This window comes from Beta vulgaris, chromosome 6, assembly GCF_026745355.1.
Source record: "Beta vulgaris subsp. vulgaris cultivar EL10 chromosome 6, EL10.2, whole genome shotgun sequence".
In the NCBI taxonomy this organism is placed as follows: domain Eukaryota; kingdom Viridiplantae; phylum Streptophyta; class Magnoliopsida; order Caryophyllales; family Amaranthaceae; genus Beta; species Beta vulgaris.
The window spans coordinates 44,606,077-44,615,100 of record NC_079207.1 but is presented as its reverse complement, the minus strand read 5'-3'; the positions used below and the strand labels follow the sequence as shown (position 1 = coordinate 44,615,100).

General features: G+C 35.3%; 1 pseudogene; it reads right to left on the bottom strand.

Moving 5' to 3' along the window:
• Positions 1–1,335: 1,335 nt before the first annotated feature.
• Positions 1,336–7,394, bottom strand: LOC125498352 (hsp70-Hsp90 organizing protein 2-like; annotated as a pseudogene).
• Between the last annotated feature and the right edge of the window lie 1,630 nt (positions 7,395–9,024).

The following is a 9,024-nucleotide window of genomic DNA, read 5'->3' as shown; positions in this document are numbered from 1 at the left end:
TTTTTCCCGGAGGTTCCTAGGCAATCTTACTTTAACCAAAACCGACTGAAAAGGCTTTAGTAACAAGGCACAAAGTATTTGACCAGTTCATTGCAAAATCAAGGGGCTTCATTCCGTAGTTCAGATCCATCAGTAAAAAGGGTGCTGATCAAAAGATACATTTTTAAATTTTGCATTGGACTGCTTTTTAAATAAGTTAAGAAGTGTACTAAATAAGGTTAAAAAACTAACTAAATAAAAGGCACTATTATATAGAGCTATGTAAAAAAGTCGTTCTTGCCCATGGTGCTAAGAAGATTCATATTTACACTTGTTTCAAATCATTCTGTTAACGGGAAGTCGCCAACATATGCATTAACCTGAATAACGAGGGCCACAACTCTGTTATCACAATGACGCAATCCAAATTAATAAGGTTATCTTCATTACTAAGTTCTGAAATTCATTAAACATTTGTTGCAGCAATCATAAGCAGGAGATAATGTTAGAGAGATATTTGGTCTCAGATCATTCTAAGTTAGTAGGGATGTGCTCCAATATGCCTAGTTCCAAGAGGAAGATATGATCCAATTGTAATTACTAATAAGTGTTTGTAGAAACAATAATAATATCTATGTGTAAGTCCTATATAAGAAGCACTCATTCAATTCCATGACCCTCTAGAAAAATGCTGTAATAAATCCAACTCTTGAAACAAAGACCAAGTGTCCAAAAGAAGTAGATATGAGAAAGAGATGTGATGGCCTCATTACTTTATCAAAACGGACATCAATCTGTATTGGGGAATTGCATTACCATAATGGAAAGGGTTTTGTTATGCGTTGGTATAGCATCTAGTATATCATGCTGCATCCTCACAGCAATAGTTTGTCGAAAAAATAGGATTAGAAGAAAGACACGTGTAAATAAAAATCCACGGAGCCAAAAGAAGTTGTATCTGGTTTTAGGACTTGTAGGAAAACATAATACAATGGAGCCTGAGCTTTTGTAACCATCAATTACAGCTTTACTTAGCAATGCCAAAGGGTGGGGTGGGGGATGCAACAAGAAAAACCTTGGTAGCTACCTAATTCAAGGTCAAGGTAAACTGAATTTACTTCTTAGATGCTTCCCAAGTTAATTCATAAAAAATGTTTGTTTTTTTTAAAAAGCCACTAAATTGTGATTTGATGCAGGTAGTGGGGCGTAAGATTAAGTGCATGGGGTTAACGTAAGGGATACTGGGACTATACAATGAACCTAATTGAAAGGTTTGGAAGTAGCCAAATTAATAGGAGAAAGATCTTCATTCAAGTGTACAGAGAACCATTATAGTTACAAACAAGCTACCAGAATTACAATAACAAGGATGTGTGAACCATGTTTCACGTGTACCGGTGAATAGCACGCAAAATGGTGGCCTTTTTTTTACCTACTTCCTAAAAGGAAATACAGGGTATCAAGCTATACGTATTGCAGAGAGTTCCTTGGTGTCAAATCCCTTGTTTAAAAATAGGACAATTCTTGAACATGGCTAGACAACAAATGTATTGAAAGCTTCAGGGAAAATGGAATTGTTGTTATGGCTCAGAGATGTTACATATGAAGTGTAAGATATATACGATCAGTGTGAAGTTGTTTGTGAAGCAAGAAAGGGAACGTACCATCCAACATAAGAAGACCCGTTAGGCAAGCCAAATATAAACTCCTCTGGTGTACTCCGATATCGGCACGCTTGAAAAAGTCCTACAAAACAAAATTCAAGTTATTCTTCATTATATGAACACACCACATGAACTGCAAATCAAGAGGTAAAAGAAGGCAATGCATGCGCACCATTTCTAATATAGAGCTATATCATACCAGCTTTTGCGGTACCGCAAAAGACAACATTTTTAACAGATCACAGAGGTGATAGGTTGATGTAGAGATGGTTTGGACAAGATCCTAACATTCTTTGATTGGCAGGCACATGATAAACCAAGATATATTTGTCCATGTGAGAAGCAAGGGCGGTGCAAATAAAAACCAACGTGGTTGAATGTTTAGCCCTTTGACTTAGTAGTAGTCATTACAAAGCTCAATTTAACCGGAAACTGCTTCCTTTGAAACCGAAAACGGTAATTATTGGAGGTAGATGGGCGTAAATTAATGCGGGGGAAAAAACAAGCTCTCCTTGAGTACGATTTGGTGATGCACTGCCATTACTGAACCACAATCCAGGATTCTAGCTCTAGGATGATATTTAGGAGGTGAGTTTGAAAAGCAACTGCCTTGATAAGAAGCTAAGCAGATCCTTGAGTTTCTTATTTTTAGCTCTAAGATGATGTTTATGAGGTTAATATGAAAAGCAACTAAACTACACAATAGAAACGCAATCCAAGAGAAAATTATCACTAGACTCATTACCCCTCCATTCCCCACCCCACCCCCTATTGTCACTGGACTCATTACCCCTATTCAGATGATCCAAAGTACTTTCTTCTTGGAAAATCCCCTAGGCTCAAAAGCGTTTAAAAATGAGCAAATTAAACAACAAAAAGGAGTATTAGAGGACATTGGAAGGTCGTTGCGGAGGATGTCTTCATCTTCATGTTAAGAAATGGAAAATAAAGTAACATATGGTTGAACAATCCTGCTGAAAAGGAAAGCAAAGAAAGAAGGCATAAAAAAGAAATGGAATTAATAACAAACTGAGATCCCATATTGGTATTAACGGCAAAATGAGATCCCAGATTCAACTAAATATCAATTCATATAATACAATCCTAAACTTGATATGGCTTCTAACAAAAAAAATGCCCCAAAATCAACCCAATTCTAAGTATTATAACCATAAATTCGGAAAACAGTAATCAACATGAAAGAAGCAAGATTATGCACTCAAATTAAACAGTCAAAATTTGCAAAAACCAAAAACCAAGATGAAAATAAAGCTGAAAATTTGCAAAAACAGTTGATCTACTTCTTTCTCTATATACCCAATTATAGAGATACAACTTTCTCTATATACCCTAAAATAGTATATTTGACTGCATATCCAATACTGTTTTTTCAAGGGAAGCAATATCCAATACTGTTGAATATTGATATACAAGTTCAGAAAGAACATACCTGTCTCATTACAAGATCGGTGAGAAATGAGATGCCTAACTGTCAAGTTGTTTCTCAAATTAATGAAATGAAAATATATTCAAGCAGCAAGCATAAAAAAAACTTGTCTCTCTTTAAGTTCTTTAGGCGTCAAGTTCCCACGGCTTACTTTATTAATTTGGTCTACACATTTGTAAGAAAGTCACAATGTCATTAATTTGTACAAAAATGGCTGAAGGTAGAGGACACAATATTGCAATATGTACTTTCAGCACGCACCTTCCCACACCATCCAACAATTCTTGATTATTTGGATCAAGTTTAAGTCCTGCCTGATAGGTTTCGAGTGCTTTGTCATGTTCCTACATACAGAATTGGACAACACCCTTCCTGGTGTATGCCTTAACAAAAGATGGATCGAGCTCGATGCACTTCTCTGGATCTTTCAACGATTCTGGCATTGCCCCTAGCTTAGTGTAACTTGCAGCTCTGTTGCTGTAAGCCTGAATTGCACCATATATAGCAAAATGAATTTGATCAATTCAGTGACGATATTACTAAATGCATACTGAGCAGGAAAAGTGAGTACTACCTTTGGGTCTATAAGGTTCCTTCTGATAGCTTCTATGTAATGCTTCACTGCTTCAGGATACTTTTGCTCCTTAAAATACTCATTACCTGAAAAATGACAAGTGTAGATCACAACTTAATGCACATGGATAATAGTCTTAAAGGCAAAAGGTACAATTAAGCACCGAACATTCTAAGTAAACTTCAAAGGAAAAAGATCCAGATATTTTACATTTATTAACATCCTTATAATCTATATCAACTGGAAAGATTTTGACATTAAAAGCTCTCGAATAAAGTTATCCCACCTTATAACATCTAATGAAATATACGCTCCAATCGTCCAGAAACTGTAAATTTGATAATGTGCAAGTAAAATGAGTAATTACTAAATGGCATTCAAAATTAACAGTAACAATACATTTGTATTCTAATAGAAGTATTACAAATCTGTCGATATCCGAAGGGAATAAGTACCTTTTTCACGTCTTCATCAGCCACTTTAGGACTGAAATACTCTCGTTGTTCCAGTTCTTTGTTTGCCCTTTCAGCATCATTGAGCTTCTTTAGAGTATCGGGATTGCGGTGCTCTGTCAAAGCTTTGTGGAACGCTTCAATAGCTCGTTCATAATCCTTTGAAGTCTTTGCCAATTATGCCAAAGCAGTTCCTTTCCTGGTCAGGGCCCTGACAACCATTTTGTAGTCTGATCTAAGCTCCCTACCTTTTTCAACAGCTTGGTCACAATCCTTGATACACTCGTCATACTACATAAGACATATATTAAGAAAGGAAGAAATCAGAAACAAAAGGATCACAGTGTACCAGTGAATAAACAGCTCTGAATCACCACTATAAAACGGGGTAAAATGATTAAGAAAATACTGGAAAAATTAGTGGTTTAATTGCTTTTTATTTTGATGTAAATTTCTTGATTATCAATCAAATATCAGTTATTAAGAGCCTGGTTGTGTTTAAATACGAATTGGAAGAAGAGTAGCATTGGTTGTGTTTCAGGGCGATCTTTTCAAGCATTGATTAAGCCTTCAAGTCTGCGTGCTCAGCCATAGCAAAAACCCTAGATTTTCGAGCTTAGATTAGATGAGCGAGTGAGACATAGAGGAGAGAGTCCAAGTGATTGATTAAGCCTTTAATTTTGCGTGCTCAGCCATAGCCAAAAACCCTAATTTTTCGAACTTCGATTAGATGAGACAGAGAGGAGAGAGGAGAGGAGAGAAGAGAGAGGAGAGTTGCAGGCACGGTGAAGAGGAGGGAGAAGAAAAGAAATATGCCGTTGAGATGAGGTAAGAAATGGAGGGCTGAGATTTCCCATTGCAAATGAACAGTGATTGTATATATTGACTTTGTAGAGTAGTAAGAGTAGCAGTTAGTGAAGAGGTTTCTCGTGTCAAGGACATGTTAGTTGAGTTGGAAGATGAAGCCTTGTGTTACAAGGCAGAGAATGCTAATGACAAAGAGAAGTTGCTTCAGATCACCAAAAGCATGACACAATGCAAGGAGAGCATGCATAATTCATATCAGGAAGTTGAAGATGCATTCAACAGAAATTTAAAAGAAATTTAAATCCAAATCATAAAATCAAACATCATACATCAATATAAAGATCAACAGATGATGTATTAGCCCATCATAAAGAAAATGTTTATCTAGTTTTTGAGTTAATTCTCCCCATTGACGTCCCTCTTTTACTGCAAATGTGCAACCCATTAAGATTTAACAACCAAACAACCAAAATAGATATGCCCCAACTAAAAAATCAACATACCTGGAGATATTTGGGCCTTGTTACTTGGAGCAAAGACAAAAATGAGCTTAAAGCACGACCATTATAAATGTGCCAGGTTCTAAAGGGAAAATAATGCTCTAATAGAGGCAAAACTTGTGTAATAGCACTTACAGCATTGAACAACTTGAAATATGGAATATGTTCAGCACACAAGCATCATAAACATGTCAATTTTACTAGGGAAAATTTTACTAAATCAAATATCATGTAAGCTAAATCTAATTTACAAAACCTGCAAACCTTTTCTTACATAAGATGGATAGGTTATATTACCTCCTTTTGTGACCCAAATATAATTTACATATCGCTTCTCCTCAATCTAAAACGCATGGTCAAAATAATGTATACTATATGAAAATGTGTGGCAAGACATAAAGACTCCAACAAAAAGATCATTTAGAAATGCTTACATGATATATGTTGCCCTAAATTTGTTCAAGAATTCTGCAAAATGCAACCCTAGATTTGTTCAAGAATTATGCAAAATTCATATTTTTCGCAAATCCAACACATCCTAAAAAAAATTCAAGACCCGAACCCACGAACCCCAACCATGAAATCGTAAAAAAAATTCGATATAGACTTCAAAAAGTAAAAATATAAAAATCAAGAACCCTAGCTTAAACATAGAACTTTAGCATCAACAACAGAAACTCGAGTAAATTAAACGCAAATTAAACATAGAACGAAAATCCCAAACTACTAGAAATTGAGAGGAAAAAAACATAAAATTCGAGAAACTCGAGTAAATTAAACCTATTTCCCAAAAAAAAAAGCAAACATCATCATAAGATTAAAAATTTAGAAGAAAGGAAAAAGCGGAGATGCAAGAAAACATACGAGGAGAAAGAGAAAGCGGATGCGATGAGAGAGAGTGAAGGTGCAATGATGACAAAGGTCTTTGGAGAGAAACGATAACCAGTTCGATAAGAATTCAGATCGCTTCGAGTCGTCGTAACAGTGAAGAAATTGAAAGCTTTGTGTCAGCCATGTCTAAAACCCTAATTTTTCTAGATCTAGATGGAAGATGGAAAGGATGAGAGAGAGAGAGACGATGAGTGAATGAGAGAAGGAAGTTGCAGCCAAAGGAGAAAGGATCATAAAGAAATTGTGCGGTTTAGATGGAGCGGTGATGAATGGCTCAGATTGTTTGATTGCAAAATAGTGAATTTCATGCTTTTGTGACTCATAACACTAATAAAATGAATAGTGTTGGTAACTCAAACTTTTAAAAGGTCTAAGAAAACTTTTTATGTCTACTTCAATAAGATGATTAAGGCTATGTTCAGTTCACCTTATTTTTGCTTATTTCAGATCTAATCAGATCAGAAAAAATAAGTTCAGATCAGATCAGTTCAGATCATTCTTATATTTAAAAATCACTATATCTTTCATTACATATTAGTAAAAATTATAATAATTGAATATTAATAAAGTACTCCTTGAGACGAATCAAACAAGATCCCACATGACTATCTTTTTTCTTATATATTGAGAAAAATCTAAAAGATAATATCTTGTTATCATATCAGTTCAGATCAGATCAGATCAGATCAGAAAAAATAAGTTCAGATCAGATCAGATAAGTTCAGATCAGAAAATTTCAGGTGAACTAAACATAGCCTAAGAATCTTTATCTTTCCGGATAATATACTGGTGAAGACATTCTAGTTTGAAATTTCTATCATTTTCATCTGTCGGTTACTCAGTTGTCAACTTACGCCAATGGCTTTGACATGAAAGAGAAGAAATATTTATAAAAAGCAAGACGGTATGAAGAAATGTCTGCATTGAAGTGAAAATACCTTCTTGAATTAGTCTTAGATGAGAATTTGTTGTGTTCTTATTTGCTAGATAAGACGAGACATTTATCATAATACCTCTTTCTCATATGCCCACCTCTATGTTAGAAAAGAGTCATCTACTAACCCTTGTCCCCTTGGACATTGACCTATCCTTTTGAGATCCCAAAGTACATATATTTCATAGTATTTTCTTTGTTTATTTCGCTTTCATTATGATATTGTTATTTTCAACTTTGGTTTCAAAAATTTATGTGTAATTGTATGGTCAATTTCGGGTCGTGCAAATTGTTCTAATTCTTGCTTGTATGATTAGGATGTCAAAGGCTTGAAGAAATCCAAACTCCATATAAATATGTGTGATGTTAATCTTTAAACAACCACAAGATGCAACTCATTCAGCATTTTGCAGCATAATCAAAACAACATTTAAGCATTCTCCCATACATAGAAAAGAACACGAGTTCTCTATGGGGCGAGGGGAGTTGAATTTAGAAAAAAATGCATTTATGAATACTGGATCAGTTTTAAATAATCAACCAAGAAAGAACACACAATTCACTAACCAACAAGCAAAGAGCAAACAAATTCCAAGCTAAACATGATTCCGCCAAAACAAGACAAAAAAATAGCTAAGTAGGCTAACACAAGAGATACAAGTAGAGGATTACCAGGGGCTGCCTCGCAAACTAATTAAGGTTCATACATTGCTAATGCTAGAAACATCGAATCATCAAAACCAAAAACAAGCAATCATAATTACATAATTATCACACCACTCATACAAAAAAAGAGAAATAAAAAAAAAGGAAGTCATACTTGATCGCAGGAAAAACTTCTCAAACATCATATTTATTTCTAAGATCACCCTGCAACAAAAGCCACATAAATTCCCAAATTCACAAAAGTATGAACCAGAATTTGCAGAAAACGAACCAAAATCAAAAACCCATAAAGTTCATTGAATGAAATTACCAAATGAAATTCGTGGAATAATCAATGTGTGGCCTTGAAAATATATCAATTCCTACAAAAAAGGAGAAGCACACAAAAAGGGAATAGAATTCCTTTAACCAAATCCAGCTTGATTAAAATACGATGAAAACATTCGAATCGAACAACCAACTATAGTAGAATTTAAGACAAAAAGGGGAAAATAATTGAAATGAAACACTTGAAAACGATAAAGAGGAAACGAGATCCCCGAAAAAACGGAGAAAATGAAGATAATAGGAGATATAATTTGATGATAATGTTAGAAATGAAGAGAAGGAGAGAGTATGCACCAGAATTTGCAGAAAATGAACCAGAATCGAAAACCCATAAACCCATAAGTCGCAAAGGAGAAAGAATTAACCTTGGATGTTTCGTGTGGCTCGGATGGATGAGCAATCAAGGGTAGGTAAACCCTAAGTCATCACCGAAATTTCGTTGTCGGAGATGTCATGCTGGCTACCGTATTCTTAATCGGACTGAGAGAGAGATGAAAGCGATCAAAGAATATGAGGAAGCTGAGGAATCGTCATTTTTGTCTAACAATTCAAGCTCAACATGAATGAATTTGTGGTAGAAGCTGGTAGAAGCGATGAAAGGTGAAGGAAGTTACAGGGGCAGTCTAGGATTTCACTGAATTTTAAATAGAGGAAAGAGTGAGAGACGTGAAGAAGGGGAAGCACGCGATGTGAGGATGAGGTGAGGGAGAAGCGGGAGTATCACGTGAAGGGTGCGTGAGGTTAGAACTCAGCCAAGTCATGTGAGCAGCACGTGGTAGCGAA